This window comes from Schistocerca nitens, unplaced genomic scaffold (assembly GCF_023898315.1).
Source record: "Schistocerca nitens isolate TAMUIC-IGC-003100 unplaced genomic scaffold, iqSchNite1.1 HiC_scaffold_15, whole genome shotgun sequence".
Lineage (NCBI taxonomy): Eukaryota > Metazoa > Arthropoda > Insecta > Orthoptera > Acrididae > Schistocerca > Schistocerca nitens.
The window spans coordinates 19,691-47,657 of NW_026045569.1; the positions used below are offsets into that span (position 1 = coordinate 19,691).

General features: G+C 51.9%; 44 non-coding genes across 44 annotated transcripts; 11 read left to right on the forward strand and 33 right to left on the reverse strand.

The window, feature by feature from the left end:
• Positions 1-312: 312 nt before the first annotated feature.
• Trnag-ucc (transfer RNA glycine (anticodon UCC)) lies at positions 313-384 on the forward strand. Its single transcript has one exon. It is a non-coding gene; the product is annotated as a tRNA-Gly (tRNA).
• Positions 385-649: 265 nt separating this feature from the next.
• Positions 650-731, reverse strand: Trnas-aga (transfer RNA serine (anticodon AGA)). Its single transcript has one exon. It is a non-coding gene; the product is annotated as a tRNA-Ser (tRNA).
• Positions 732-871: 140 nt separating this feature from the next.
• On the reverse strand, positions 872-944 carry Trnak-uuu (transfer RNA lysine (anticodon UUU)). The gene has a single exon. It is a non-coding gene; the product is annotated as a tRNA-Lys (tRNA).
• Positions 945-1,776: 832 nt separating this feature from the next.
• Trnam-cau (transfer RNA methionine (anticodon CAU)) lies at positions 1,777-1,849 on the reverse strand. Its single transcript has one exon. It is a non-coding gene; the product is annotated as a tRNA-Met (tRNA).
• A 974-nt stretch (positions 1,850-2,823) lies between these two features.
• Trnag-ucc (transfer RNA glycine (anticodon UCC)) lies at positions 2,824-2,895 on the forward strand. Its single transcript has one exon. It is a non-coding gene; the product is annotated as a tRNA-Gly (tRNA).
• Positions 2,896-3,160: 265 nt separating this feature from the next.
• Positions 3,161-3,242, reverse strand: Trnas-aga (transfer RNA serine (anticodon AGA)). Its single transcript has one exon. It is a non-coding gene; the product is annotated as a tRNA-Ser (tRNA).
• A 140-nt stretch (positions 3,243-3,382) lies between these two features.
• On the reverse strand, positions 3,383-3,455 carry Trnak-uuu (transfer RNA lysine (anticodon UUU)). The gene has a single exon. It is a non-coding gene; the product is annotated as a tRNA-Lys (tRNA).
• Positions 3,456-4,287: 832 nt separating this feature from the next.
• Positions 4,288-4,360, reverse strand: Trnam-cau (transfer RNA methionine (anticodon CAU)). The gene has a single exon. It is a non-coding gene; the product is annotated as a tRNA-Met (tRNA).
• A 974-nt stretch (positions 4,361-5,334) lies between these two features.
• On the forward strand, positions 5,335-5,406 carry Trnag-ucc (transfer RNA glycine (anticodon UCC)). The gene has a single exon. It is a non-coding gene; the product is annotated as a tRNA-Gly (tRNA).
• A 265-nt stretch (positions 5,407-5,671) lies between these two features.
• On the reverse strand, positions 5,672-5,753 carry Trnas-aga (transfer RNA serine (anticodon AGA)). The gene has a single exon. It is a non-coding gene; the product is annotated as a tRNA-Ser (tRNA).
• Positions 5,754-5,893: 140 nt separating this feature from the next.
• On the reverse strand, positions 5,894-5,966 carry Trnak-uuu (transfer RNA lysine (anticodon UUU)). The gene has a single exon. It is a non-coding gene; the product is annotated as a tRNA-Lys (tRNA).
• Positions 5,967-6,797: 831 nt separating this feature from the next.
• Positions 6,798-6,870, reverse strand: Trnam-cau (transfer RNA methionine (anticodon CAU)). Its single transcript has one exon. It is a non-coding gene; the product is annotated as a tRNA-Met (tRNA).
• Positions 6,871-7,844: 974 nt separating this feature from the next.
• On the forward strand, positions 7,845-7,916 carry Trnag-ucc (transfer RNA glycine (anticodon UCC)). Its single transcript has one exon. It is a non-coding gene; the product is annotated as a tRNA-Gly (tRNA).
• A 265-nt stretch (positions 7,917-8,181) lies between these two features.
• On the reverse strand, positions 8,182-8,263 carry Trnas-aga (transfer RNA serine (anticodon AGA)). The gene has a single exon. It is a non-coding gene; the product is annotated as a tRNA-Ser (tRNA).
• Positions 8,264-8,403: 140 nt separating this feature from the next.
• Trnak-uuu (transfer RNA lysine (anticodon UUU)) lies at positions 8,404-8,476 on the reverse strand. The gene has a single exon. It is a non-coding gene; the product is annotated as a tRNA-Lys (tRNA).
• Positions 8,477-9,308: 832 nt separating this feature from the next.
• Trnam-cau (transfer RNA methionine (anticodon CAU)) lies at positions 9,309-9,381 on the reverse strand. The gene has a single exon. It is a non-coding gene; the product is annotated as a tRNA-Met (tRNA).
• A 974-nt stretch (positions 9,382-10,355) lies between these two features.
• Positions 10,356-10,427, forward strand: Trnag-ucc (transfer RNA glycine (anticodon UCC)). Its single transcript has one exon. It is a non-coding gene; the product is annotated as a tRNA-Gly (tRNA).
• A 265-nt stretch (positions 10,428-10,692) lies between these two features.
• Positions 10,693-10,774, reverse strand: Trnas-aga (transfer RNA serine (anticodon AGA)). The gene has a single exon. It is a non-coding gene; the product is annotated as a tRNA-Ser (tRNA).
• A 140-nt stretch (positions 10,775-10,914) lies between these two features.
• On the reverse strand, positions 10,915-10,987 carry Trnak-uuu (transfer RNA lysine (anticodon UUU)). The gene has a single exon. It is a non-coding gene; the product is annotated as a tRNA-Lys (tRNA).
• An 832-nt stretch (positions 10,988-11,819) lies between these two features.
• On the reverse strand, positions 11,820-11,892 carry Trnam-cau (transfer RNA methionine (anticodon CAU)). Its single transcript has one exon. It is a non-coding gene; the product is annotated as a tRNA-Met (tRNA).
• A 974-nt stretch (positions 11,893-12,866) lies between these two features.
• Trnag-ucc (transfer RNA glycine (anticodon UCC)) lies at positions 12,867-12,938 on the forward strand. Its single transcript has one exon. It is a non-coding gene; the product is annotated as a tRNA-Gly (tRNA).
• Positions 12,939-13,203: 265 nt separating this feature from the next.
• Positions 13,204-13,285, reverse strand: Trnas-aga (transfer RNA serine (anticodon AGA)). The gene has a single exon. It is a non-coding gene; the product is annotated as a tRNA-Ser (tRNA).
• A 140-nt stretch (positions 13,286-13,425) lies between these two features.
• On the reverse strand, positions 13,426-13,498 carry Trnak-uuu (transfer RNA lysine (anticodon UUU)). The gene has a single exon. It is a non-coding gene; the product is annotated as a tRNA-Lys (tRNA).
• Positions 13,499-14,329: 831 nt separating this feature from the next.
• Positions 14,330-14,402, reverse strand: Trnam-cau (transfer RNA methionine (anticodon CAU)). The gene has a single exon. It is a non-coding gene; the product is annotated as a tRNA-Met (tRNA).
• Positions 14,403-15,376: 974 nt separating this feature from the next.
• Trnag-ucc (transfer RNA glycine (anticodon UCC)) lies at positions 15,377-15,448 on the forward strand. Its single transcript has one exon. It is a non-coding gene; the product is annotated as a tRNA-Gly (tRNA).
• Positions 15,449-15,713: 265 nt separating this feature from the next.
• Trnas-aga (transfer RNA serine (anticodon AGA)) lies at positions 15,714-15,795 on the reverse strand. The gene has a single exon. It is a non-coding gene; the product is annotated as a tRNA-Ser (tRNA).
• Positions 15,796-15,935: 140 nt separating this feature from the next.
• Trnak-uuu (transfer RNA lysine (anticodon UUU)) lies at positions 15,936-16,008 on the reverse strand. Its single transcript has one exon. It is a non-coding gene; the product is annotated as a tRNA-Lys (tRNA).
• Positions 16,009-16,840: 832 nt separating this feature from the next.
• Trnam-cau (transfer RNA methionine (anticodon CAU)) lies at positions 16,841-16,913 on the reverse strand. Its single transcript has one exon. It is a non-coding gene; the product is annotated as a tRNA-Met (tRNA).
• Positions 16,914-17,887: 974 nt separating this feature from the next.
• Positions 17,888-17,959, forward strand: Trnag-ucc (transfer RNA glycine (anticodon UCC)). Its single transcript has one exon. It is a non-coding gene; the product is annotated as a tRNA-Gly (tRNA).
• A 265-nt stretch (positions 17,960-18,224) lies between these two features.
• Trnas-aga (transfer RNA serine (anticodon AGA)) lies at positions 18,225-18,306 on the reverse strand. Its single transcript has one exon. It is a non-coding gene; the product is annotated as a tRNA-Ser (tRNA).
• Positions 18,307-18,446: 140 nt separating this feature from the next.
• Positions 18,447-18,519, reverse strand: Trnak-uuu (transfer RNA lysine (anticodon UUU)). Its single transcript has one exon. It is a non-coding gene; the product is annotated as a tRNA-Lys (tRNA).
• Positions 18,520-19,350: 831 nt separating this feature from the next.
• Positions 19,351-19,423, reverse strand: Trnam-cau (transfer RNA methionine (anticodon CAU)). Its single transcript has one exon. It is a non-coding gene; the product is annotated as a tRNA-Met (tRNA).
• Positions 19,424-20,397: 974 nt separating this feature from the next.
• Trnag-ucc (transfer RNA glycine (anticodon UCC)) lies at positions 20,398-20,469 on the forward strand. The gene has a single exon. It is a non-coding gene; the product is annotated as a tRNA-Gly (tRNA).
• Positions 20,470-20,734: 265 nt separating this feature from the next.
• On the reverse strand, positions 20,735-20,816 carry Trnas-aga (transfer RNA serine (anticodon AGA)). Its single transcript has one exon. It is a non-coding gene; the product is annotated as a tRNA-Ser (tRNA).
• Positions 20,817-20,956: 140 nt separating this feature from the next.
• Trnak-uuu (transfer RNA lysine (anticodon UUU)) lies at positions 20,957-21,029 on the reverse strand. The gene has a single exon. It is a non-coding gene; the product is annotated as a tRNA-Lys (tRNA).
• Positions 21,030-21,861: 832 nt separating this feature from the next.
• On the reverse strand, positions 21,862-21,934 carry Trnam-cau (transfer RNA methionine (anticodon CAU)). The gene has a single exon. It is a non-coding gene; the product is annotated as a tRNA-Met (tRNA).
• A 974-nt stretch (positions 21,935-22,908) lies between these two features.
• Trnag-ucc (transfer RNA glycine (anticodon UCC)) lies at positions 22,909-22,980 on the forward strand. Its single transcript has one exon. It is a non-coding gene; the product is annotated as a tRNA-Gly (tRNA).
• A 265-nt stretch (positions 22,981-23,245) lies between these two features.
• Positions 23,246-23,327, reverse strand: Trnas-aga (transfer RNA serine (anticodon AGA)). Its single transcript has one exon. It is a non-coding gene; the product is annotated as a tRNA-Ser (tRNA).
• Positions 23,328-23,467: 140 nt separating this feature from the next.
• On the reverse strand, positions 23,468-23,540 carry Trnak-uuu (transfer RNA lysine (anticodon UUU)). The gene has a single exon. It is a non-coding gene; the product is annotated as a tRNA-Lys (tRNA).
• An 832-nt stretch (positions 23,541-24,372) lies between these two features.
• On the reverse strand, positions 24,373-24,445 carry Trnam-cau (transfer RNA methionine (anticodon CAU)). Its single transcript has one exon. It is a non-coding gene; the product is annotated as a tRNA-Met (tRNA).
• Positions 24,446-25,419: 974 nt separating this feature from the next.
• Trnag-ucc (transfer RNA glycine (anticodon UCC)) lies at positions 25,420-25,491 on the forward strand. Its single transcript has one exon. It is a non-coding gene; the product is annotated as a tRNA-Gly (tRNA).
• A 265-nt stretch (positions 25,492-25,756) lies between these two features.
• Positions 25,757-25,838, reverse strand: Trnas-aga (transfer RNA serine (anticodon AGA)). Its single transcript has one exon. It is a non-coding gene; the product is annotated as a tRNA-Ser (tRNA).
• Positions 25,839-25,978: 140 nt separating this feature from the next.
• Trnak-uuu (transfer RNA lysine (anticodon UUU)) lies at positions 25,979-26,051 on the reverse strand. The gene has a single exon. It is a non-coding gene; the product is annotated as a tRNA-Lys (tRNA).
• Positions 26,052-26,883: 832 nt separating this feature from the next.
• Positions 26,884-26,956, reverse strand: Trnam-cau (transfer RNA methionine (anticodon CAU)). The gene has a single exon. It is a non-coding gene; the product is annotated as a tRNA-Met (tRNA).
• Between the last annotated feature and the right edge of the window lie 1,011 nt (positions 26,957-27,967).

Consider the following 27,967-nt stretch of genomic DNA (forward strand, 5'->3'; position numbering starts at 1 on the left):
GTGCTTCCCGAGCAGTTTTCTGCAGGGAAAGTGGGATTGCCACCCAGCGACGTCGGATGAAACCGAAAAAAGTGCTACACACGCGGAGTCCTCCACTACACTGCCTTAAAACGACCACTCATCACTATCGTGTGAGTAACCTTGCGGCTGCGGCGACTAGTCTCGCCCAAAGACGCAGCGTGCGTGGAGGCGCTACCCGAATGCGTGTGGATGCACCCTCCTAGCTCGTAAAGCGCCTACAGCTACTATCACCGTGGGCCGCTGCTGGCGGGCGGGAAGCCGACACAGCGCGGCGTCGCGAGGAGCGGCTGTGCGGTGGTGGTGTAATGGTGAGCATAGTTGCCTTCCAAGCAGTTGATCCGGGTTCGATTCCCGGCCACCGCAAGTAACGCTAGTTTTTTCGTATATAGTATGTGAGCCGCGTGCTGTTAAATTAACGTTTTTGTCGTCGTTACTCCACGCAGACCATCCTGTAGTATGTCCCGACTTGTCCCGACTTTGCTCGGCTGACGCGAAAGCTGACGCTTGGAATTCGCCCTTATCAAAAGGACAGGCACTATAAACGGCTGTGAGAGGCGAGGTACCAAAACGACAGGCAAACTGCGAAATTTTCTGCTCCTTCTTCTTAAACAAAAAAAGAAAAAACGGACGCAGTCGGTAGGACTCGAACCTACGCTCCCAGAGGGAATCTGATTTCTAGTCAGACGCCTTAACCACTCGGCCACGACTGCTCGTAACTGAAGAGTCCCTCGAATCGTGAAAAATCAAACCCGTCTGCGCAGAATTTTGACAGGAAACGAACTCCGTGCACTGATTACGGCAGGGCTACCATCGCTACGAGACGAGCCATTACGGAAACGTTAAAAATCTTCGCCCGGACAGGGACTCGAACCCTGGACCCTTAGGTTAAAAGCCTAATGCTCTACCGACTGAGCTATCCGGGCTCACGCTTCTTGCGGATGGAGCGGCTGCAAGCAACGTGAATAACTGGAACGCGTGTGTAGGCGTACTACGGTAATATCTGGCTTCTGGCGCAACTGGCGACTTCACCGACTTCCCACTGACGCTGGTAGCAGCCCAACAGCTGACCAGCGCCTCCTCTCCCTTTACCCCGGTGCTGACAGTAATTGCATCATGTGCCTGTTTTCCCCGATTACATTCGGTTGAAGCTCCGCAAGGAGGGCGAAAAACGAACGTTGGAAGGCCAAAACATGGAGCGTTGGGTGCGTAAAAACTTCCGTTCCGGTACCGGGAATCGAACCCGGGCCTCCTGGGTGAAAGCCAGGTATCCTAGCCACTTTTTTTTTTTTTTTTAAATCTCATTTTGTTCGTTTTCGTTCGTTGTATCTGCTCTGGGAGGACGTCGAAAGACACCCGTTCCAGTTCGTTGTTGATCCATTAACTCAGTTTTTTTTTAATTACAGAGGGCAGCTAACCCTCTGACCGAGCGCGCTGAGCTACCGTGCCGGCGCCACTAGACCACACCGGATTTGCGCTATGACGTGAGGTTCACTCCGTTTCCTCTCGTATTTCGTGCTGAACCTGGACTCACTGCTGTTCTCTGTTTGCCAGCATATTTGCGCACAGCTCGAAATTGACTATTCGTTATTTTACTCATAACAGGTTAAGAGAAAGATCAAAGTTGTACGTTGTCATAATTGGAAATAAACATTTTGACGCTGAGCGTAGACTCCTTGTGGATAACGAATGACAATTAAGTTCGTTCCCTAGCAACAGCAACACCGTTAATTCAGCCGTGATGTACAGCAAATTAAATGCCCCGGGTGAGGATCGAACTCACGACCTTAAGATTATGAGACTTACGCGCTACCTACTGCGCTACCGAGGCACGTTGCGAGCAACGTTCCAGGAAACTTGGTAAGTCTCGCATATTAGAGATAGAGAGTTTGCGCGCTCTGAAGAATCTGTTGTGTTGCTACACGTGCTTTCCCGACTTGCTAGATTAAACTGCTGCCGCAGCTTTTTCAACGGAACGCAGCACTGCCTGAGGTTACAGTCCATCGCCCTTGCGGCGCCTGAACACAGCGGCCTGTTGGGCCAGGCCGACGTTACAGCTCAGAAATAGCACGCGACCGTCCAAGTACGGTCTCTTGCGTGCTGCGTGTTTGGTTCTTCTCACAGCGAATCCTGCTATACATTCCTGAGGCTGACGGAGCTCAAGCGAGGAATCGGTGCGGCAGCATTATAGCGATAACAGCAGAACGATACATCGGCCGGGAATCGAACCCGGGCCGCCCGCGTGCTAAGCGAGCATTCTACCACTTTTTTTTTCTTCTCATTTCGTTCGTTGCATTTGTTGGGGGCGGACGTCCGATGACGCCCGTTCAAGTTCATCGTTGACTCAGTCTTTTATTACAGAGGGCAGATAACTGTCAGACCGAACACGCTGAGTTATCGTGCCGGCAAACCTTAAGATTATGAGACTTACGCGCTGCTTACTGCACTACTGAGGCACATGCCACTCAACCACCGATGCTCGACAAGCTGCCCGTGCTTCCCGAGCAGTTTTCTGCAGGGAAAGTGGGATTGCCACCCAGCGACGTCGGATGAAACCGAAAAAAGTGCTACACACGCGGAGTCCTCCACTACACTGCCTTAAAACGACCACTCATCACTATCGTGTGAGTAACCTTGCGGCTGCGGCGACTAGTCTCGCCCAAAGACGCAGCGTGCGTGGAGGCGCTACCCGAATGCGTGTGGATGCACCCTCCTAGCTCGTAAAGCGCCTACAGCTACTATCACCGTGGGCCGCTGCTGGCGGGCGGGAAGCCGACACAGCGCGGCGTCGCGAGGAGCGGCTGTGCGGTGGTGGTGTAATGGTGAGCATAGTTGCCTTCCAAGCAGTTGATCCGGGTTCGATTCCCGGCCACCGCAAGTAACGCTAGTTTTTTCGTATATAGTATGTGAGCCGCGTGCTGTTAAATTAACGTTTTTGTCGTCGTTACTCCACGCAGACCATCCTGTAGTATGTCCCGACTTGTCCCGACTTTGCTCGGCTGACGCGAAAGCTGACGCTTGGAATTCGCCCTTATCAAAAGGACAGGCACTATAAACGGCTGTGAGAGGCGAGGTACCAAAACGACAGGCAAACTGCGAAATTTTCTGCTCCTTCTTCTTAAACAAAAAAAGAAAAAACGGACGCAGTCGGTAGGACTCGAACCTACGCTCCCAGAGGGAATCTGATTTCTAGTCAGACGCCTTAACCACTCGGCCACGACTGCTCGTAACTGAAGAGTCCCTCGAATCGTGAAAAATCAAACCCGTCTGCGCAGAATTTTGACAGGAAACGAACTCCGTGCACTGATTACGGCAGGGCTACCATCGCTACGAGACGAGCCATTACGGAAACGTTAAAAATCTTCGCCCGGACAGGGACTCGAACCCTGGACCCTTAGGTTAAAAGCCTAATGCTCTACCGACTGAGCTATCCGGGCTCACGCTTCTTGCGGATGGAGCGGCTGCAAGCAACGTGAATAACTGGAACGCGTGTGTAGGCGTACTACGGTAATATCTGGCTTCTGGCGCAACTGGCGACTTCACCGACTTCCCACTGACGCTGGTAGCAGCCCAACAGCTGACCAGCGCCTCCTCTCCCTTTACCCCGGTGCTGACAGTAATTGCATCATGTGCCTGTTTTCCCCGATTACATTCGGTTGAAGCTCCGCAAGGAGGGCGAAAAACGAACGTTGGAAGGCCAAAACATGGAGCGTTGGGTGCGTAAAAACTTCCGTTCCGGTACCGGGAATCGAACCCGGGCCTCCTGGGTGAAAGCCAGGTATCCTAGCCACTTTTTTTTTTTTTTTTAAATCTCATTTTGTTCGTTTTCGTTCGTTGTATCTGCTCTGGGAGGACGTCGAAAGACACCCGTTCCAGTTCGTTGTTGATCCATTAACTCAGTTTTTTTTTAATTACAGAGGGCAGCTAACCCTCTGACCGAGCGCGCTGAGCTACCGTGCCGGCGCCACTAGACCACACCGGATTTGCGCTATGACGTGAGGTTCACTCCGTTTCCTCTCGTATTTCGTGCTGAACCTGGACTCACTGCTGTTCTCTGTTTGCCAGCATATTTGCGCACAGCTCGAAATTGACTATTCGTTATTTTACTCATAACAGGTTAAGAGAAAGATCAAAGTTGTACGTTGTCATAATTGGAAATAAACATTTTGACGCTGAGCGTAGACTCCTTGTGGATAACGAATGACAATTAAGTTCGTTCCCTAGCAACAGCAACACCGTTAATTCAGCCGTGATGTACAGCAAATTAAATGCCCCGGGTGAGGATCGAACTCACGACCTTAAGATTATGAGACTTACGCGCTACCTACTGCGCTACCGAGGCACGTTGCGAGCAACGTTCCAGGAAACTTGGTAAGTCTCGCATATTAGAGATAGAGAGTTTGCGCGCTCTGAAGAATCTGTTGTGTTGCTACACGTGCTTTCCCGACTTGCTAGATTAAACTGCTGCCGCAGCTTTTTCAACGGAACGCAGCACTGCCTGAGGTTACAGTCCATCGCCCTTGCGGCGCCTGAACACAGCGGCCTGTTGGGCCAGGCCGACGTTACAGCTCAGAAATAGCACGCGACCGTCCAAGTACGGTCTCTTGCGTGCTGCGTGTTTGGTTCTTCTCACAGCGAATCCTGCTATACATTCCTGAGGCTGACGGAGCTCAAGCGAGGAATCGGTGCGGCAGCATTATAGCGATAACAGCAGAACGATACATCGGCCGGGAATCGAACCCGGGCCGCCCGCGTGCTAAGCGAGCATTCTACCACTTTTTTTTTCTTCTCATTTCGTTCGTTGCATTTGTTGGGGGCGGACGTCCGATGACGCCCGTTCAAGTTCATCGTTGACTCAGTCTTTTATTACAGAGGGCAGATAACTGTCAGACCGAACACGCTGAGTTATCGTGCCGGCAAACCTTAAGATTATGAGACTTACGCGCTGCTTACTGCACTACTGAGGCACATGCCACTGAACCACCGATGCTCGACAAGCTGCCCGTGCTTCCCGAGCAGTTTTCTGCAGGGAAAGTGGGATTGCCACCCAGCGACGTCGGATGAAACCGAAAAAAGTGCTACACACGCGGAGTCCTCCACTACACTGCCTTAAAACGACCACTCATCACTATCGTGTGAGTAACCTTGCGGCTGCGGCGACTAGTCTCGCCCAAAGACGCAGCGTGCGTGGAGGCGCTACCCGAATGCGTGTGGATGCACCCTCCTAGCTCGTAAAGCGCCTACAGCTACTATCACCGTGGGCCGCTGCTGGCGGGCGGGAAGCCGACACAGCGCGGCGTCGCGAGGAGCGGCTGTGCGGTGGTGGTGTAATGGTGAGCATAGTTGCCTTCCAAGCAGTTGATCCGGGTTCGATTCCCGGCCACCGCAAGTAACGCTAGTTTTTTCGTATATAGTATGTGAGCCGCGTGCTGTTAAATTAACGTTTTTGTCGTCGTTACTCCACGCAGACCATCCTGTAGTATGTCCCGACTTGTCCCGACTTTGCTCGGCTGACGCGAAAGCTGACGCTTGGAATTCGCCCTTATCAAAAGGACAGGCACTATAAACGGCTGTGAGAGGCGAGGTACCAAAACGACAGGCAAACTGCGAAATTTTCTGCTCCTTCTTCTTAAACAAAAAAAGAAAAAACGGACGCAGTCGGTAGGACTCGAACCTACGCTCCCAGAGGGAATCTGATTTCTAGTCAGACGCCTTAACCACTCGGCCACGACTGCTCGTAACTGAAGAGTCCCTCGAATCGTGAAAAATCAAACCCGTCTGCGCAGAATTTTGACAGGAAACGAACTCCGTGCACTGATTACGGCAGGGCTACCATCGCTACGAGACGAGCCATTACGGAAACGTTAAAAATCTTCGCCCGGACAGGGACTCGAACCCTGGACCCTTAGGTTAAAAGCCTAATGCTCTACCGACTGAGCTATCCGGGCTCACGCTTCTTGCGGATGGAGCGGCTGCAAGCAACGTGAATAACTGGAACGCGTGTGTAGGCGTACTACGGTAATATCTGGCTTCTGGCGCAACTGGCGACTTCACCGACTTCCCACTGACGCTGGTAGCAGCCCAACAGCTGACCAGCGCCTCCTCTCCCTTTACCCCGGTGCTGACAGTAATTGCATCATGTGCCTGTTTTCCCCGATTACATTCGGTTGAAGCTCCGCAAGGAGGGCGAAAAACGAACGTTGGAAGGCCAAAACATGGAGCGTTGGGTGCGTAAAAACTTCCGTTCCGGTACCGGGAATCGAACCCGGGCCTCCTGGGTGAAAGCCAGGTATCCTAGCCACTTTTTTTTTTTTTTTAAATCTCATTTTGTTCGTTTTCGTTCGTTGTATCTGCTCTGGGAGGACGTCGAAAGACACCCGTTCCAGTTCGTTGTTGATCCATTAACTCAGTTTTTTTTTAATTACAGAGGGCAGCTAACCCTCTGACCGAGCGCGCTGAGCTACCGTGCCGGCGCCACTAGACCACACCGGATTTGCGCTATGACGTGAGGTTCACTCCGTTTCCTCTCGTATTTCGTGCTGAACCTGGACTCACTGCTGTTCTCTGTTTGCCAGCATATTTGCGCACAGCTCGAAATTGACTATTCGTTATTTTACTCATAACAGGTTAAGAGAAAGATCAAAGTTGTACGTTGTCATAATTGGAAATAAACATTTTGACGCTGAGCGTAGACTCCTTGTGGATAACGAATGACAATTAAGTTCGTTCCCTAGCAACAGCAACACCGTTAATTCAGCCGTGATGTACAGCAAATTAAATGCCCCGGGTGAGGATCGAACTCACGACCTTAAGATTATGAGACTTACGCGCTACCTACTGCGCTACCGAGGCACGTTGCGAGCAACGTTCCAGGAAACTTGGTAAGTCTCGCATATTAGAGATAGAGAGTTTGCGCGCTCTGAAGAATCTGTTGTGTTGCTACACGTGCTTTCCCGACTTGCTAGATTAAACTGCTGCCGCAGCTTTTTCAACGGAACGCAGCACTGCCTGAGGTTACAGTCCATCGCCCTTGCGGCGCCTGAACACAGCGGCCTGTTGGGCCAGGCCGACGTTACAGCTCAGAAATAGCACGCGACCGTCCAAGTACGGTCTCTTGCGTGCTGCGTGTTTGGTTCTTCTCACAGCGAATCCTGCTATACATTCCTGAGGCTGACGGAGCTCAAGCGAGGAATCGGTGCGGCAGCATTATAGCGATAACAGCAGAACGATACATCGGCCGGGAATCGAACCCGGGCCGCCCGCGTGCTAAGCGAGCATTCTACCACTTTTTTTTTCTTCTCATTTCGTTCGTTGCATTTGTTGGGGGCGGACGTCCGATGACGCCCGTTCAAGTTCATCGTTGACTCAGTCTTTTATTACAGAGGGCAGATAACTGTCAGACCGAACACGCTGAGTTATCGTGCCGGCAAACCTTAAGATTATGAGACTTACGCGCTGCTTACTGCACTACTGAGGCACATGCCACTGAACCACCGATGCTCGACAAGCTGCCCGTGCTTCCCGAGCAGTTTTCTGCAGGGAAAGTGGGATTGCCACCCAGCGACGTCGGATGAAACCGAAAAAAGTGCTACACACGCGGAGTCCTCCACTACACTGCCTTAAAACGACCACTCATCACTATCGTGTGAGTAACCTTGCGGCTGCGGCGACTAGTCTCGCCCAAAGACGCAGCGTGCGTGGAGGCGCTACCCGAATGCGTGTGGATGCACCCTCCTAGCTCGTAAAGCGCCTACAGCTACTATCACCGTGGGCCGCTGCTGGCGGGCGGGAAGCCGACACAGCGCGGCGTCGCGAGGAGCGGCTGTGCGGTGGTGGTGTAATGGTGAGCATAGTTGCCTTCCAAGCAGTTGATCCGGGTTCGATTCCCGGCCACCGCAAGTAACGCTAGTTTTTTCGTATATAGTATGTGAGCCGCGTGCTGTTAAATTAACGTTTTTGTCGTCGTTACTCCACGCAGACCATCCTGTAGTATGTCCCGACTTGTCCCGACTTTGCTCGGCTGACGCGAAAGCTGACGCTTGGAATTCGCCCTTATCAAAAGGACAGGCACTATAAACGGCTGTGAGAGGCGAGGTACCAAAACGACAGGCAAACTGCGAAATTTTCTGCTCCTTCTTCTTAAACAAAAAAAGAAAAAACGGACGCAGTCGGTAGGACTCGAACCTACGCTGCCAGAGGGAATCTGATTTCTAGTCAGACGCCTTAACCACTCGGCCACGACTGCTCGTAACTGAAGAGTCCCTCGAATCGTGAAAAATCAAACCCGTCTGCGCAGAATTTTGACAGGAAACGAACTCCGTGCACTGATTACGGCAGGGCTACCATCGCTACGAGACGAGCCATTACGGAAACGTTAAAAATCTTCGCCCGGACAGGGACTCGAACCCTGGACCCTTAGGTTAAAAGCCTAATGCTCTACCGACTGAGCTATCCGGGCTCACGCTTCTTGCGGATGGAGCGGCTGCAAGCAACGTGAATAACTGGAACGCGTGTGTAGGCGTACTACGGTAATATCTGGCTTCTGGCGCAACTGGCGACTTCACCGACTTCCCACTGACGCTGGTAGCAGCCCAACAGCTGACCAGCGCCTCCTCTCCCTTTACCCCGGTGCTGACAGTAATTGCATCATGTGCCTGTTTTCCCCGATTACATTCGGTTGAAGCTCCGCAAGGAGGGCGAAAAACGAACGTTGGAAGGCCAAAACATGGAGCGTTGGGTGCGTAAAAACTTCCGTTCCGGTACCGGGAATCGAACCCGGGCCTCCTGGGTGAAAGCCAGGTATCCTAGCCACTTTTTTTTTTTTTTTTAAATCTCATTTTGTTCGTTTTCGTTCGTTGTATCTGCTCTGGGAGGACGTCGAAAGACACCCGTTCCAGTTCGTTGTTGATCCATTAACTCAGTTTTTTTTTAATTACAGAGGGCAGCTAACCCTCTGACCGAGCGCGCTGAGCTACCGTGCCGGCGCCACTAGACCACACCGGATTTGCGCTATGACGTGAGGTTCACTCCGTTTCCTCTCGTATTTCGTGCTGAACCTGGACTCACTGCTGTTCTCTGTTTGCCAGCATATTTGCGCACAGCTCGAAATTGACTATTCGTTATTTTACTCATAACAGGTTAAGAGAAAGATCAAAGTTGTACGTTGTCATAATTGGAAATAAACATTTTGACGCTGAGCGTAGACTCCTTGTGGATAACGAATGACAATTAAGTTCGTTCCCTAGCAACAGCAACACCGTTAATTCAGCCGTGATGTACAGCAAATTAAATGCCCCGGGTGAGGATCGAACTCACGACCTTAAGATTATGAGACTTACGCGCTACCTACTGCGCTACCGAGGCACGTTGCGAGCAACGTTCCAGGAAACTTGGTAAGTCTCGCATATTAGAGATAGAGAGTTTGCGCGCTCTGAAGAATCTGTTGTGTTGCTACACGTGCTTTCCCGACTTGCTAGATTAAACTGCTGCCGCAGCTTTTTCAACGGAACGCAGCACTGCCTGAGGTTACAGTCCATCGCCCTTGCGGCGCCTGAACACAGCGGCCTGTTGGGCCAGGCCGACGTTACAGCTCAGAAATAGCACGCGACCGTCCAAGTACGGTCTCTTGCGTGCTGCGTGTTTGGTTCTTCTCACAGCGAATCCTGCTATACATTCCTGAGGCTGACGGAGCTCAAGCGAGGAATCGGTGCGGCAGCATTATAGCGATAACAGCAGAACGATACATCGGCCGGGAATCGAACCCGGGCCGCCCGCGTGCTAAGCGAGCATTCTACCACTTTTTTTTTCTTCTCATTTCGTTCGTTGCATTTGTTGGGGGCGGACGTCCGATGACGCCCGTTCAAGTTCATCGTTGACTCAGTCTTTTATTACAGAGGGCAGATAACTGTCAGACCGAACACGCTGAGTTATCGTGCCGGCAAACCTTAAGATTATGAGACTTACGCGCTGCTTACTGCACTACTGAGGCACATGCCACTGAACCACCGATGCTCGACAAGCTGCCCGTGCTTCCCGAGCAGTTTTCTGCAGGGAAAGTGGGATTGCCACCCAGCGACGTCGGATGAAACCGAAAAAAGTGCTACACACGCGGAGTCCTCCACTACACTGCCTTAAAACGACCACTCATCACTATCGTGTGAGTAACCTTGCGGCTGCGGCGACTAGTCTCGCCCAAAGACGCAGCGTGCGTGGAGGCGCTACCCGAATGCGTGTGGATGCACCCTCCTAGCTCGTAAAGCGCCTACAGCTACTATCACCGTGGGCCGCTGCTGGCGGGCGGGAAGCCGACACAGCGCGGCGTCGCGAGGAGCGGCTGTGCGGTGGTGGTGTAATGGTGAGCATAGTTGCCTTCCAAGCAGTTGATCCGGGTTCGATTCCCGGCCACCGCAAGTAACGCTAGTTTTTTCGTATATAGTATGTGAGCCGCGTGCTGTTAAATTAACGTTTTTGTCGTCGTTACTCCACGCAGACCATCCTGTAGTATGTCCCGACTTGTCCCGACTTTGCTCGGCTGACGCGAAAGCTGACGCTTGGAATTCGCCCTTATCAAAAGGACAGGCACTATAAACGGCTGTGAGAGGCGAGGTACCAAAACGACAGGCAAACTGCGAAATTTTCTGCTCCTTCTTCTTAAACAAAAAAAGAAAAAACGGACGCAGTCGGTAGGACTCGAACCTACGCTGCCAGAGGGAATCTGATTTCTAGTCAGACGCCTTAACCACTCGGCCACGACTGCTCGTAACTGAAGAGTCCCTCGAATCGTGAAAAATCAAACCCGTCTGCGCAGAATTTTGACAGGAAACGAACTCCGTGCACTGATTACGGCAGGGCTACCATCGCTACGAGACGAGCCATTACGGAAACGTTAAAAATCTTCGCCCGGACAGGGACTCGAACCCTGGACCCTTAGGTTAAAAGCCTAATGCTCTACCGACTGAGCTATCCGGGCTCACGCTTCTTGCGGATGGAGCGGCTGCAAGCAACGTGAATAACTGGAACGCGTGTGTAGGCGTACTACGGTAATATCTGGCTTCTGGCGCAACTGGCGACTTCACCGACTTCCCACTGACGCTGGTAGCAGCCCAACAGCTGACCAGCGCCTCCTCTCCCTTTACCCCGGTGCTGACAGTAATTGCATCATGTGCCTGTTTTCCCCGATTACATTCGGTTGAAGCTCCGCAAGGAGGGCGAAAAACGAACGTTGGAAGGCCAAAACATGGAGCGTTGGGTGCGTAAAAACTTCCGTTCCGGTACCGGGAATCGAACCCGGGCCTCCTGGGTGAAAGCCAGGTATCCTAGCCACTTTTTTTTTTTTTTTTAAATCTCATTTTGTTCGTTTTCGTTCGTTGTATCTGCTCTGGGAGGACGTCGAAAGACACCCGTTCCAGTTCGTTGTTGATCCATTAACTCAGTTTTTTTTTAATTACAGAGGGCAGCTAACCCTCTGACCGAGCGCGCTGAGCTACCGTGCCGGCGCCACTAGACCACACCGGATTTGCGCTATGACGTGAGGTTCACTCCGTTTCCTCTCGTATTTCGTGCTGAACCTGGACTCACTGCTGTTCTCTGTTTGCCAGCATATTTGCGCACAGCTCGAAATTGACTATTCGTTATTTTACTCATAACAGGTTAAGAGAAAGATCAAAGTTGTACGTTGTCATAATTGGAAATAAACATTTTGACGCTGAGCGTAGACTCCTTGTGGATAACGAATGACAATTAAGTTCGTTCCCTAGCAACAGCAACACCGTTAATTCAGCCGTGATGTACAGCAAATTAAATGCCCCGGGTGAGGATCGAACTCACGACCTTAAGATTATGAGACTTACGCGCTACCTACTGCGCTACCGAGGCACGTTGCGAGCAACGTTCCAGGAAACTTGGTAAGTCTCGCATATTAGAGATAGAGAGTTTGCGCGCTCTGAAGAATCTGTTGTGTTGCTACACGTGCTTTCCCGACTTGCTAGATTAAACTGCTGCCGCAGCTTTTTCAACGGAACGCAGCACTGCCTGAGGTTACAGTCCATCGCCCTTGCGGCGCCTGAACACAGCGGCCTGTTGGGCCAGGCCGACGTTACAGCTCAGAAATAGCACGCGACCGTCCAAGTACGGTCTCTTGCGTGCTGCGTGTTTGGTTCTTCTCACAGCGAATCCTGCTATACATTCCTGAGGCTGACGGAGCTCAAGCGAGGAATCGGTGCGGCAGCATTATAGCGATAACAGCAGAACGATACATCGGCCGGGAATCGAACCCGGGCCGCCCGCGTGCTAAGCGAGCATTCTACCACTTTTTTTTTCTTCTCATTTCGTTCGTTGCATTTGTTGGGGGCGGACGTCCGATGACGCCCGTTCAAGTTCATCGTTGACTCAGTCTTTTATTACAGAGGGCAGATAACTGTCAGACCGAACACGCTGAGTTATCGTGCCGGCAAACCTTAAGATTATGAGACTTACGCGCTGCTTACTGCACTACTGAGGCACATGCCACTGAACCACCGATGCTCGACAAGCTGCCCGTGCTTCCCGAGCAGTTTTCTGCAGGGAAAGTGGGATTGCCACCCAGCGACGTCGGATGAAACCGAAAAAAGTGCTACACACGCGGAGTCCTCCACTACACTGCCTTAAAACGACCACTCATCACTATCGTGTGAGTAACCTTGCGGCTGCGGCGACTAGTCTCGCCCAAAGACGCAGCGTGCGTGGAGGCGCTACCCGAATGCGTGTGGATGCACCCTCCTAGCTCGTAAAGCGCCTACAGCTACTATCACCGTGGGCCGCTGCTGGCGGGCGGGAAGCCGACACAGCGCGGCGTCGCGAGGAGCGGCTGTGCGGTGGTGGTGTAATGGTGAGCATAGTTGCCTTCCAAGCAGTTGATCCGGGTTCGATTCCCGGCCACCGCAAGTAACGCTAGTTTTTTCGTATATAGTATGTGAGCCGCGTGCTGTTAAATTAACGTTTTTGTCGTCGTTACTCCACGCAGACCATCCTGTAGTATGTCCCGACTTGTCCCGACTTTGCTCGGCTGACGCGAAAGCTGACGCTTGGAATTCGCCCTTATCAAAAGGACAGGCACTATAAACGGCTGTGAGAGGCGAGGTACCAAAACGACAGGCAAACTGCGAAATTTTCTGCTCCTTCTTCTTAAACAAAAAAAGAAAAAACGGACGCAGTCGGTAGGACTCGAACCTACGCTCCCAGAGGGAATCTGATTTCTAGTCAGACGCCTTAACCACTCGGCCACGACTGCTCGTAACTGAAGAGTCCCTCGAATCGTGAAAAATCAAACCCGTCTGCGCAGAATTTTGACAGGAAACGAACTCCGTGCACTGATTACGGCAGGGCTACCATCGCTACGAGACGAGCCATTACGGAAACGTTAAAAATCTTCGCCCGGACAGGGACTCGAACCCTGGACCCTTAGGTTAAAAGCCTAATGCTCTACCGACTGAGCTATCCGGGCTCACGCTTCTTGCGGATGGAGCGGCTGCAAGCAACGTGAATAACTGGAACGCGTGTGTAGGCGTACTACGGTAATATCTGGCTTCTGGCGCAACTGGCGACTTCACCGACTTCCCACTGACGCTGGTAGCAGCCCAACAGCTGACCAGCGCCTCCTCTCCCTTTACCCCGGTGCTGACAGTAATTGCATCATGTGCCTGTTTTCCCCGATTACATTCGGTTGAAGCTCCGCAAGGAGGGCGAAAAACGAACGTTGGAAGGCCAAAACATGGAGCGTTGGGTGCGTAAAAACTTCCGTTCCGGTACCGGGAATCGAACCCGGGCCTCCTGGGTGAAAGCCAGGTATCCTAGCCACTTTTTTTTTTTTTTTAAATCTCATTTTGTTCGTTTTCGTTCGTTGTATCTGCTCTGGGAGGACGTCGAAAGACACCCGTTCCAGTTCGTTGTTGATCCATTAACTCAGTTTTTTTTTAATTACAGAGGGCAGCTAACCCTCTGACCGAGCGCGCTGAGCTACCGTGCCGGCGCCACTAGACCACACCGGATTTGCGCTATGACGTGAGGTTCACTCCGTTTCCTCTCGTATTTCGTGCTGAACCTGGACTCACTGCTGTTCTCTGTTTGCCAGCATATTTGCGCACAGCTCGAAATTGACTATTCGTTATTTTACTCATAACAGGTTAAGAGAAAGATCAAAGTTGTACGTTGTCATAATTGGAAATAAACATTTTGACGCTGAGCGTAGACTCCTTGTGGATAACGAATGACAATTAAGTTCGTTCCCTAGCAACAGCAACACCGTTAATTCAGCCGTGATGTACAGCAAATTAAATGCCCCGGGTGAGGATCGAACTCACGACCTTAAGATTATGAGACTTACGCGCTACCTACTGCGCTACCGAGGCACGTTGCGAGCAACGTTCCAGGAAACTTGGTAAGTCTCGCATATTAGAGATAGAGAGTTTGCGCGCTCTGAAGAATCTGTTGTGTTGCTACACGTGCTTTCCCGACTTGCTAGATTAAACTGCTGCCGCAGCTTTTTCAACGGAACGCAGCACTGCCTGAGGTTACAGTCCATCGCCCTTGCGGCGCCTGAACACAGCGGCCTGTTGGGCCAGGCCGACGTTACAGCTCAGAAATAGCACGCGACCGTCCAAGTACGGTCTCTTGCGTGCTGCGTGTTTGGTTCTTCTCACAGCGAATCCTGCTATACATTCCTGAGGCTGACGGAGCTCAAGCGAGGAATCGGTGCGGCAGCATTATAGCGATAACAGCAGAACGATACATCGGCCGGGAATCGAACCCGGGCCGCCCGCGTGCTAAGCGAGCATTCTACCACTTTTTTTTTCTTCTCATTTCGTTCGTTGCATTTGTTGGGGGCGGACGTCCGATGACGCCCGTTCAAGTTCATCGTTGACTCAGTCTTTTATTACAGAGGGCAGATAACTGTCAGACCGAACACGCTGAGTTATCGTGCCGGCAAACCTTAAGATTATGAGACTTACGCGCTGCTTACTGCACTACTGAGGCACATGCCACTGAACCACCGATGCTCGACAAGCTGCCCGTGCTTCCCGAGCAGTTTTCTGCAGGGAAAGTGGGATTGCCACCCAGCGACGTCGGATGAAACCGAAAAAAGTGCTACACACGCGGAGTCCTCCACTACACTGCCTTAAAACGACCACTCATCACTATCGTGTGAGTAACCTTGCGGCTGCGGCGACTAGTCTCGCCCAAAGACGCAGCGTGCGTGGAGGCGCTACCCGAATGCGTGTGGATGCACCCTCCTAGCTCGTAAAGCGCCTACAGCTACTATCACCGTGGGCCGCTGCTGGCGGGCGGGAAGCCGACACAGCGCGGCGTCGCGAGGAGCGGCTGTGCGGTGGTGGTGTAATGGTGAGCATAGTTGCCTTCCAAGCAGTTGATCCGGGTTCGATTCCCGGCCACCGCAAGTAACGCTAGTTTTTTCGTATATAGTATGTGAGCCGCGTGCTGTTAAATTAACGTTTTTGTCGTCGTTACTCCACGCAGACCATCCTGTAGTATGTCCCGACTTGTCCCGACTTTGCTCGGCTGACGCGAAAGCTGACGCTTGGAATTCGCCCTTATCAAAAGGACAGGCACTATAAACGGCTGTGAGAGGCGAGGTACCAAAACGACAGGCAAACTGCGAAATTTTCTGCTCCTTCTTCTTAAACAAAAAAAGAAAAAACGGACGCAGTCGGTAGGACTCGAACCTACGCTGCCAGAGGGAATCTGATTTCTAGTCAGACGCCTTAACCACTCGGCCACGACTGCTCGTAACTGAAGAGTCCCTCGAATCGTGAAAAATCAAACCCGTCTGCGCAGAATTTTGACAGGAAACGAACTCCGTGCACTGATTACGGCAGGGCTACCATCGCTACGAGACGAGCCATTACGGAAACGTTAAAAATCTTCGCCCGGACAGGGACTCGAACCCTGGACCCTTAGGTTAAAAGCCTAATGCTCTACCGACTGAGCTATCCGGGCTCACGCTTCTTGCGGATGGAGCGGCTGCAAGCAACGTGAATAACTGGAACGCGTGTGTAGGCGTACTACGGTAATATCTGGCTTCTGGCGCAACTGGCGACTTCACCGACTTCCCACTGACGCTGGTAGCAGCCCAACAGCTGACCAGCGCCTCCTCTCCCTTTACCCCGGTGCTGACAGTAATTGCATCATGTGCCTGTTTTCCCCGATTACATTCGGTTGAAGCTCCGCAAGGAGGGCGAAAAACGAACGTTGGAAGGCCAAAACATGGAGCGTTGGGTGCGTAAAAACTTCCGTTCCGGTACCGGGAATCGAACCCGGGCCTCCTGGGTGAAAGCCAGGTATCCTAGCCACTTTTTTTTTTTTTTTTAAATCTCATTTTGTTCGTTTTCGTTCGTTGTATCTGCTCTGGGAGGACGTCGAAAGACACCCGTTCCAGTTCGTTGTTGATCCATTAACTCAGTTTTTTTTTAATTACAGAGGGCAGCTAACCCTCTGACCGAGCGCGCTGAGCTACCGTGCCGGCGCCACTAGACCACACCGGATTTGCGCTATGACGTGAGGTTCACTCCGTTTCCTCTCGTATTTCGTGCTGAACCTGGACTCACTGCTGTTCTCTGTTTGCCAGCATATTTGCGCACAGCTCGAAATTGACTATTCGTTATTTTACTCATAACAGGTTAAGAGAAAGATCAAAGTTGTACGTTGTCATAATTGGAAATAAACATTTTGACGCTGAGCGTAGACTCCTTGTGGATAACGAATGACAATTAAGTTCGTTCCCTAGCAACAGCAACACCGTTAATTCAGCCGTGATGTACAGCAAATTAAATGCCCCGGGTGAGGATCGAACTCACGACCTTAAGATTATGAGACTTACGCGCTACCTACTGCGCTACCGAGGCACGTTGCGAGCAACGTTCCAGGAAACTTGGTAAGTCTCGCATATTAGAGATAGAGAGTTTGCGCGCTCTGAAGAATCTGTTGTGTTGCTACACGTGCTTTCCCGACTTGCTAGATTAAACTGCTGCCGCAGCTTTTTCAACGGAACGCAGCACTGCCTGAGGTTACAGTCCATCGCCCTTGCGGCGCCTGAACACAGCGGCCTGTTGGGCCAGGCCGACGTTACAGCTCAGAAATAGCACGCGACCGTCCAAGTACGGTCTCTTGCGTGCTGCGTGTTTGGTTCTTCTCACAGCGAATCCTGCTATACATTCCTGAGGCTGACGGAGCTCAAGCGAGGAATCGGTGCGGCAGCATTATAGCGATAACAGCAGAACGATACATCGGCCGGGAATCGAACCCGGGCCGCCCGCGTGCTAAGCGAGCATTCTACCACTTTTTTTTTCTTCTCATTTCGTTCGTTGCATTTGTTGGGGGCGGACGTCCGATGACGCCCGTTCAAGTTCATCGTTGACTCAGTCTTTTATTACAGAGGGCAGATAACTGTCAGACCGAACACGCTGAGTTATCGTGCCGGCAAACCTTAAGATTATGAGACTTACGCGCTGCTTACTGCACTACTGAGGCACATGCCACTGAACCACCGATGCTCGACAAGCTGCCCGTGCTTCCCGAGCAGTTTTCTGCAGGGAAAGTGGGATTGCCACCCAGCGACGTCGGATGAAACCGAAAAAAGTGCTACACACGCGGAGTCCTCCACTACACTGCCTTAAAACGACCACTCATCACTATCGTGTGAGTAACCTTGCGGCTGCGGCGACTAGTCTCGCCCAAAGACGCAGCGTGCGTGGAGGCGCTACCCGAATGCGTGTGGATGCACCCTCCTAGCTCGTAAAGCGCCTACAGCTACTATCACCGTGGGCCGCTGCTGGCGGGCGGGAAGCCGACACAGCGCGGCGTCGCGAGGAGCGGCTGTGCGGTGGTGGTGTAATGGTGAGCATAGTTGCCTTCCAAGCAGTTGATCCGGGTTCGATTCCCGGCCACCGCAAGTAACGCTAGTTTTTTCGTATATAGTATGTGAGCCGCGTGCTGTTAAATTAACGTTTTTGTCGTCGTTACTCCACGCAGACCATCCTGTAGTATGTCCCGACTTGTCCCGACTTTGCTCGGCTGACGCGAAAGCTGACGCTTGGAATTCGCCCTTATCAAAAGGACAGGCACTATAAACGGCTGTGAGAGGCGAGGTACCAAAACGACAGGCAAACTGCGAAATTTTCTGCTCCTTCTTCTTAAACAAAAAAAGAAAAAACGGACGCAGTCGGTAGGACTCGAACCTACGCTCCCAGAGGGAATCTGATTTCTAGTCAGACGCCTTAACCACTCGGCCACGACTGCTCGTAACTGAAGAGTCCCTCGAATCGTGAAAAATCAAACCCGTCTGCGCAGAATTTTGACAGGAAACGAACTCCGTGCACTGATTACGGCAGGGCTACCATCGCTACGAGACGAGCCATTACGGAAACGTTAAAAATCTTCGCCCGGACAGGGACTCGAACCCTGGACCCTTAGGTTAAAAGCCTAATGCTCTACCGACTGAGCTATCCGGGCTCACGCTTCTTGCGGATGGAGCGGCTGCAAGCAACGTGAATAACTGGAACGCGTGTGTAGGCGTACTACGGTAATATCTGGCTTCTGGCGCAACTGGCGACTTCACCGACTTCCCACTGACGCTGGTAGCAGCCCAACAGCTGACCAGCGCCTCCTCTCCCTTTACCCCGGTGCTGACAGTAATTGCATCATGTGCCTGTTTTCCCCGATTACATTCGGTTGAAGCTCCGCAAGGAGGGCGAAAAACGAACGTTGGAAGGCCAAAACATGGAGCGTTGGGTGCGTAAAAACTTCCGTTCCGGTACCGGGAATCGAACCCGGGCCTCCTGGGTGAAAGCCAGGTATCCTAGCCACTTTTTTTTTTTTTTTAAATCTCATTTTGTTCGTTTTCGTTCGTTGTATCTGCTCTGGGAGGACGTCGAAAGACACCCGTTCCAGTTCGTTGTTGATCCATTAACTCAGTTTTTTTTTAATTACAGAGGGCAGCTAACCCTCTGACCGAGCGCGCTGAGCTACCGTGCCGGCGCCACTAGACCACACCGGATTTGCGCTATGACGTGAGGTTCACTCCGTTTCCTCTCGTATTTCGTGCTGAACCTGGACTCACTGCTGTTCTCTGTTTGCCAGCATATTTGCGCACAGCTCGAAATTGACTATTCGTTATTTTACTCATAACAGGTTAAGAGAAAGATCAAAGTTGTACGTTGTCATAATTGGAAATAAACATTTTGACGCTGAGCGTAGACTCCTTGTGGATAACGAATGACAATTAAGTTCGTTCCCTAGCAACAGCAACACCGTTAATTCAGCCGTGATGTACAGCAAATTAAATGCCCCGGGTGAGGATCGAACTCACGACCTTAAGATTATGAGACTTACGCGCTACCTACTGCGCTACCGAGGCACGTTGCGAGCAACGTTCCAGGAAACTTGGTAAGTCTCGCATATTAGAGATAGAGAGTTTGCGCGCTCTGAAGAATCTGTTGTGTTGCTACACGTGCTTTCCCGACTTGCTAGATTAAACTGCTGCCGCAGCTTTTTCAACGGAACGCAGCACTGCCTGAGGTTACAGTCCATCGCCCTTGCGGCGCCTGAACACAGCGGCCTGTTGGGCCAGGCCGACGTTACAGCTCAGAAATAGCACGCGACCGTCCAAGTACGGTCTCTTGCGTGCTGCGTGTTTGGTTCTTCTCACAGCGAATCCTGCTATACATTCCTGAGGCTGACGGAGCTCAAGCGAGGAATCGGTGCGGCAGCATTATAGCGATAACAGCAGAACGATACATCGGCCGGGAATCGAACCCGGGCCGCCCGCGTGCTAAGCGAGCATTCTACCACTTTTTTTTTCTTCTCATTTCGTTCGTTGCATTTGTTGGGGGCGGACGTCCGATGACGCCCGTTCAAGTTCATCGTTGACTCAGTCTTTTATTACAGAGGGCAGATAACTGTCAGACCGAACACGCTGAGTTATCGTGCCGGCAAACCTTAAGATTATGAGACTTACGCGCTGCTTACTGCACTACTGAGGCACATGCCACTGAACCACCGATGCTCGACAAGCTGCCCGTGCTTCCCGAGCAGTTTTCTGCAGGGAAAGTGGGATTGCCACCCAGCGACGTCGGATGAAACCGAAAAAAGTGCTACACACGCGGAGTCCTCCACTACACTGCCTTAAAACGACCACTCATCACTATCGTGTGAGTAACCTTGCGGCTGCGGCGACTAGTCTCGCCCAAAGACGCAGCGTGCGTGGAGGCGCTACCCGAATGCGTGTGGATGCACCCTCCTAGCTCGTAAAGCGCCTACAGCTACTATCACCGTGGGCCGCTGCTGGCGGGCGGGAAGCCGACACAGCGCGGCGTCGCGAGGAGCGGCTGTGCGGTGGTGGTGTAATGGTGAGCATAGTTGCCTTCCAAGCAGTTGATCCGGGTTCGATTCCCGGCCACCGCAAGTAACGCTAGTTTTTTCGTATATAGTATGTGAGCCGCGTGCTGTTAAATTAACGTTTTTGTCGTCGTTACTCCACGCAGACCATCCTGTAGTATGTCCCGACTTGTCCCGACTTTGCTCGGCTGACGCGAAAGCTGACGCTTGGAATTCGCCCTTATCAAAAGGACAGGCACTATAAACGGCTGTGAGAGGCGAGGTACCAAAACGACAGGCAAACTGCGAAATTTTCTGCTCCTTCTTCTTAAACAAAAAAAGAAAAAACGGACGCAGTCGGTAGGACTCGAACCTACGCTCCCAGAGGGAATCTGATTTCTAGTCAGACGCCTTAACCACTCGGCCACGACTGCTCGTAACTGAAGAGTCCCTCGAATCGTGAAAAATCAAACCCGTCTGCGCAGAATTTTGACAGGAAACGAACTCCGTGCACTGATTACGGCAGGGCTACCATCGCTACGAGACGAGCCATTACGGAAACGTTAAAAATCTTCGCCCGGACAGGGACTCGAACCCTGGACCCTTAGGTTAAAAGCCTAATGCTCTACCGACTGAGCTATCCGGGCTCACGCTTCTTGCGGATGGAGCGGCTGCAAGCAACGTGAATAACTGGAACGCGTGTGTAGGCGTACTACGGTAATATCTGGCTTCTGGCGCAACTGGCGACTTCACCGACTTCCCACTGACGCTGGTAGCAGCCCAACAGCTGACCAGCGCCTCCTCTCCCTTTACCCCGGTGCTGACAGTAATTGCATCATGTGCCTGTTTTCCCCGATTACATTCGGTTGAAGCTCCGCAAGGAGGGCGAAAAACGAACGTTGGAAGGCCAAAACATGGAGCGTTGGGTGCGTAAAAACTTCCGTTCCGGTACCGGGAATCGAACCCGGGCCTCCTGGGTGAAAGCCAGGTATCCTAGCCACTTTTTTTTTTTTTTTTAAATCTCATTTTGTTCGTTTTCGTTCGTTGTATCTGCTCTGGGAGGACGTCGAAAGACACCCGTTCCAGTTCGTTGTTGATCCATTAACTCAGTTTTTTTTTAATTACAGAGGGCAGCTAACCCTCTGACCGAGCGCGCTGAGCTACCGTGCCGGCGCCACTAGACCACACCGGATTTGCGCTATGACGTGAGGTTCACTCCGTTTCCTCTCGTATTTCGTGCTGAACCTGGACTCACTGCTGTTCTCTGTTTGCCAGCATATTTGCGCACAGCTCGAAATTGACTATTCGTTATTTTACTCATAACAGGTTAAGAGAAAGATCAAAGTTGTACGTTGTCATAATTGGAAATAAAAATTTTGACGCTGAGCGTAGACTCCTTGTGGATAACGAATGACAATTAAGTTCGTTCCCTAGCAACAGCAACACCGTTAATTCAGCCGTGATGTACAGCAAATTAAATGCCCCGGGTGAGGATCGAACTCACGACCTTAAGATTATGAGACTTACGCGCTACCTACTGCGCTACCGAGGCACGTTGCGAGCAACGTTCCAGGAAACTTGGTAAGTCTCGCATATTAGAGATAGAGAGTTTGCGCGCTCTGAAGAATCTGTTGTGTTGCTACACGTGCTTTCCCGACTTGCTAGATTAAACTGCTGCCGCAGCTTTTTCAACGGAACGCAGCACTGCCTGAGGTTACAGTCCATCGCCCTTGCGGCGCCTGAACACAGCGGCCTGTTGGGCCAGGCCGACGTTACAGCTCAGAAATAGCACGCGACCGTCCAAGTACGGTCTCTTGCGTGCTGCGTGTTTGGTTCTTCTCACAGCGAATCCTGCTATACATTCCTGAGGCTGACGGAGCTCAAGCGAGGAATCGGTGCGGCAGCATTATAGCGATAACAGCAGAACGATACATCGGCCGGGAATCGAACCCGGGCCGCCCGCGTGCTAAGCGAGCATTCTACCACTTTTTTTTTCTTCTCATTTCGTTCGTTGCATTTGTTGGGGGCGGACGTCCGATGACGCCCGTTCAAGTTCATCGTTGACTCAGTCTTTTATTACAGAGGGCAGATAACTGTCAGACCGAACACGCTGAGTTATCGTGCCGGCAAACCTTAAGATTATGAGACTTACGCGCTGCTTACTGCACTACTGAGGCACATGCCACTGAACCACCGATGCTCGACAAGCTGCCCGTGCTTCCCGAGCAGTTTTCTGCAGGGAAAGTGGGATTGCCACCCAGCGACGTCGGATGAAACCGAAAAAAGTGCTACACACGCGGAGTCCTCCACTACACTGCCTTAAAACGACCACTCATCACTATCGTGTGAGTAACCTTGCGGCTGCGGCGACTAGTCTCGCCCAAAGACGCAGCGTGCGTGGAGGCGCTACCCGAATGCGTGTGGATGCACCCTCCTAGCTCGTAAAGCGCCTACAGCTACTATCACCGTGGGCCGCTGCTGGCGGGCGGGAAGCCGACACAGCGCGGCGTCGCGAGGAGCGGCTGTGCGGTGGTGGTGTAATGGTGAGCATAGTTGCCTTCCAAGCAGTTGATCCGGGTTCGATTCCCGGCCACCGCAAGTAACGCTAGTTTTTTCGTATATAGTATGTGAGCCGCGTGCTGTTAAATTAACGTTTTTGTCGTCGTTACTCCACGCAGACCATCCTGTAGTATGTCCCGACTTGTCCCGACTTTGCTCGGCTGACGCGAAAGCTGACGCTTGGAATTCGCCCTTATCAAAAGGACAGGCACTATAAACGGCTGTGAGAGGCGAGGTACCAAAACGACAGGCAAACTGCGAAATTTTCTGCTCCTTCTTCTTAAACAAAAAAAGAAAAAACGGACGCAGTCGGTAGGACTCGAACCTACGCTCCCAGAGGGAATCTGATTTCTAGTCAGACGCCTTAACCACTCGGCCACGACTGCTCGTAACTGAAGAGTCCCTCGAATCGTGAAAAATCAAACCCGTCTGCGCAGAATTTTGACAGGAAACGAACTCCGTGCACTGATTACGGCAGGGCTACCATCGCTACGAGACGAGCCATTACGGAAACGTTAAAAATCTTCGCCCGGACAGGGACTCGAACCCTGGACCCTTAGGTTAAAAGCCTAATGCTCTACCGACTGAGCTATCCGGGCTCACGCTTCTTGCGGATGGAGCGGCTGCAAGCAACGTGAATAACTGGAACGCGTGTGTAGGCGTACTACGGTAATATCTGGCTTCTGGCGCAACTGGCGACTTCACCGACTTCCCACTGACGCTGGTAGCAGCCCAACAGCTGACCAGCGCCTCCTCTCCCTTTACCCCGGTGCTGACAGTAATTGCATCATGTGCCTGTTTTCCCCGATTACATTCGGTTGAAGCTCCGCAAGGAGGGCGAAAAACGAACGTTGGAAGGCCAAAACATGGAGCGTTGGGTGCGTAAAAACTTCCGTTCCGGTACCGGGAATCGAACCCGGGCCTCCTGGGTGAAAGCCAGGTATCCTAGCCACTTTTTTTTTTTTTTTTAAATCTCATTTTGTTCGTTTTCGTTCGTTGTATCTGCTCTGGGAGGACGTCGAAAGACACCCGTTCCAGTTCGTTGTTGATCCATTAACTCAGTTTTTTTTTAATTACAGAGGGCAGCTAACCCTCTGACCGAGCGCGCTGAGCTACCGTGCCGGCGCCACTAGACCACACCGGATTTGCGCTATGACGTGAGGTTCACTCCGTTTCCTCTCGTATTTCGTGCTGAACCTGGACTCACTGCTGTTCTCTGTTTGCCAGCATATTTGCGCACAGCTCGAAATTGACTATTCGTTATTTTACTCATAACAGGTTAAGAGAAAGATCAAAGTTGTACGTTGTCATAATTGGAAATAAACATTTTGACGCTGAGCGTAGACTCCTTGTGGATAACGAATGACAATTAAGTTCGTTCCCTAGCAACAGCAACACCGTTAATTCAGCCGTGATGTACAGCAAATTAAATGCCCCGGGTGAGGATCGAACTCACGACCTTAAGATTATGAGACTTACGCGCTACCTACTGCGCTACCGAGGCACGTTGCGAGCAACGTTCCAGGAAACTTGGTAAGTCTCGCATATTAGAGATAGAGAGTTTGCGCGCTCTGAAGAATCTGTTGTGTTGCTACACGTGCTTTCCCGACTTGCTAGATTAAACTGCTGCCGCAGCTTTTTCAACGGAACGCAGCACTGCCTGAGGTTACAGTCCATCGCCCTTGCGGCGCCTGAACACAGCGGCCTGTTGGGCCAGGCCGACGTTACAGCTCAGAAATAGCACGCGACCGTCCAAGTACGGTCTCTTGCGTGCTGCGTGTTTGGTTCTTCTCACAGCGAATCCTGCTATACATTCCTGAGGCTGACGGAGCTCAAGCGAGGAATCGGTGCGGCAGCATTATAGCGATAACAGCAGAACGATACATCGGCCGGGAATCGAACCCGGGCCGCCCGCGTGCTAAGCGAGCATTCTACCACTTTTTTTTTCTTCTCATTTCGTTCGTTGCATTTGTTGGGGGCGGACGTCCGATGACGCCCGTTCAAGTTCATCGTTGACTCAGTCTTTTATTACAGAGGGCAGATAACTGTCAGACCGAACACGCTGAGTTATCGTGCCGGCAAACCTTAAGATTATGAGACTTACGCGCTGCTTACTGCACTACTGAGGCACATGCCACTGAACCACCGATGCTCGACAAGCTGCCCGTGCTTCCCGAGCAGTTTTCTGCAGGGAAAGTGGGATTGCCACCCAGCGACGTCGGATGAAACCGAAAAAAGTGCTACACACGCGGAGTCCTCCACTACACTGCCTTAAAACGACCACTCATCACTATCGTGTGAGTAACCTTGCGGCTGCGGCGACTAGTCTCGCCCAAAGACGCAGCGTGCGTGGAGGCGCTACCCGAATGCGTGTGGATGCACCCTCCTAGCTCGTAAAGCGCCTACAGCTACTATCACCGTGGGCCGCTGCTGGCGGGCGGGAAGCCGACACAGCGCGGCGTCGCGAGGAGCGGCTGTGCGGTGGTGGTGTAATGGTGAGCATAGTTGCCTTCCAAGCAGTTGATCCGGGTTCGATTCCCGGCCACCGCAAGTAACGCTAGTTTTTTCGTATATAGTATGTGAGCCGCGTGCTGTTAAATTAACGTTTTTGTCGTCGTTACTCCACGCAGACCATCCTGTAGTATGTCCCGACTTGTCCCGACTTTGCTCGGCTGACGCGAAAGCTGACGCTTGGAATTCGCCCTTATCAAAAGGACAGGCACTATAAACGGCTGTGAGAGGCGAGGTACCAAAACGACAGGCAAACTGCGAAATTTTCTGCTCCTTCTTCTTAAACAAAAAAAGAAAAAACGGACGCAGTCGGTAGGACTCGAACCTACGCTCCCAGAGGGAATCTGATTTCTAGTCAGACGCCTTAACCACTCGGCCACGACTGCTCGTAACTGAAGAGTCCCTCGAATCGTGAAAAATCAAACCCGTCTGCGCAGAATTTTGACAGGAAACGAACTCCGTGCACTGATTACGGCAGGGCTACCATCGCTACGAGACGAGCCATTACGGAAACGTTAAAAATCTTCGCCCGGACAGGGACTCGAACCCTGGACCCTTAGGTTAAAAGCCTAATGCTCTACCGACTGAGCTATCCGGGCTCACGCTTCTTGCGGATGGAGCGGCTGCAAGCAACGTGAATAACTGGAACGCGTGTGTAGGCGTACTACGGTAATATCTGGCTTCTGGCGCAACTGGCGACTTCACCGACTTCCCACTGACGCTGGTAGCAGCCCAACAGCTGACCAGCGCCTCCTCTCCCTTTACCCCGGTGCTGACAGTAATTGCATCATGTGCCTGTTTTCCCCGATTACATTCGGTTGAAGCTCCGCAAGGAGGGCGAAAAACGAACGTTGGAAGGCCAAAACATGGAGCGTTGGGTGCGTAAAAACTTCCGTTCCGGTACCGGGAATCGAACCCGGGCCTCCTGGGTGAAAGCCAGGTATCCTAGCCACTTTTTTTTTTTTTTTTAAATCTCATTTTGTTCGTTTTCGTTCGTTGTATCTGCTCTGGGAGGACGTCGAAAGACACCCGTTCCAGTTCGTTGTTGATCCATTAACTCAGTTTTTTTTTAATTACAGAGGGCAGCTAACCCTCTGACCGAGCGCGCTGAGCTACCGTGCCGGCGCCACTAGACCACACCGGATTTGCGCTATGACGTGAGGTTCACTCCGTTTCCTCTCGTATTTCGTGCTGAACCTGGACTCACTGCTGTTCTCTGTTTGCCAGCATATTTGCGCACAGCTCGAAATTGACTATTCGTTATTTTACTCATAACAGGTTAAGAGAAAGATCAAAGTTGTACGTTGTCATAATTGGAAATAAACATTTTGACGCTGAGCGTAGACTCCTTGTGGATAACGAATGACAATTAAGTTCGTTCCCTAGCAACAGCAACACCGTTAATTCAGCCGTGATGTACAGCAAATTAAATGCCCCGGGTGAGGATCGAACTCACGACCTTAAGATTATGAGACTTACGCGCTACCTACTGCGCTACCGAGGCACGTTGCGAGCAACGTTCCAGGAAACTTGGTAAGTCTCGCATATTAGAGATAGAGAGTTTGCGCGCTCTGAAGAATCTGTTGTGTTGCTACACGTGCTTTCCCGACTTGCTAGATTAAACTGCTGCCGCAGCTTTTTCAACGGAACGCAGCACTGCCTGAGGTTACAGTCCATCGCCCTTGCGGCGCCTGAACACAGCGGCCTGTTGGGCCAGGCCGACGTTACAGCTCAGAAATAGCACGCGACCGTCCAAGTACGGTCTCTTGCGTGCTGCGTGTTTGGTTCTTCTCACAGCGAATCCTGCTATACATTCCTGAGGCTGACGGAGCTCAAGCGAGGAATCGGTGCGGCAGCATTATAGCGATAACAGCAGAACGATACATCGGCCGGGAATCGAACCCGGGCCGCCCGCGTGCTAAGCGAGCATTCTACCACTTTTTTTTTCTTCTCATTTCGTTCGTTGCATTTGTTGGGGGCGGACGTCCGATGACGCCCGTTCAAGTTCATCGTTGACTCAGTCTTTTATTACAGAGGGCAGATAACTGTCAGACCGAACACGCTGAGTTATCGTGCCGGCAAACCTTAAGATTATGAGACTTACGCGCTGCTTACTGCACTACTGAGGCACATGCCACTGAACCACCGATGCTCGACAAGCTGCCCGTGCTTCCCGAGCAGTTTTCTGCAGGGAAAGTGGGATTGCCACCCAGCGACGTCGGATGAAACCGAAAAAAGTGCTACACACGCGGAGTCCTCCACTACACTGCCTTAAAACGACCACTCATCACTATCGTGTGAGTAACCTTGCGGCTGCGGCGACTAGTCTCGCCCAAAGACGCAGCGTGCGTGGAGGCGCTACCCGAATGCGTGTGGATGCACCCTCCTAGCTCGTAAAGCGCCTACAGCTACTATCACCGTGGGCCGCTGCTGGCGGGCGGGAAGCCGACACAGCGCGGCGTCGCGAGGAGCGGCTGTGCGGTGGTGGTGTAATGGTGAGCATAGTTGCCTTCCA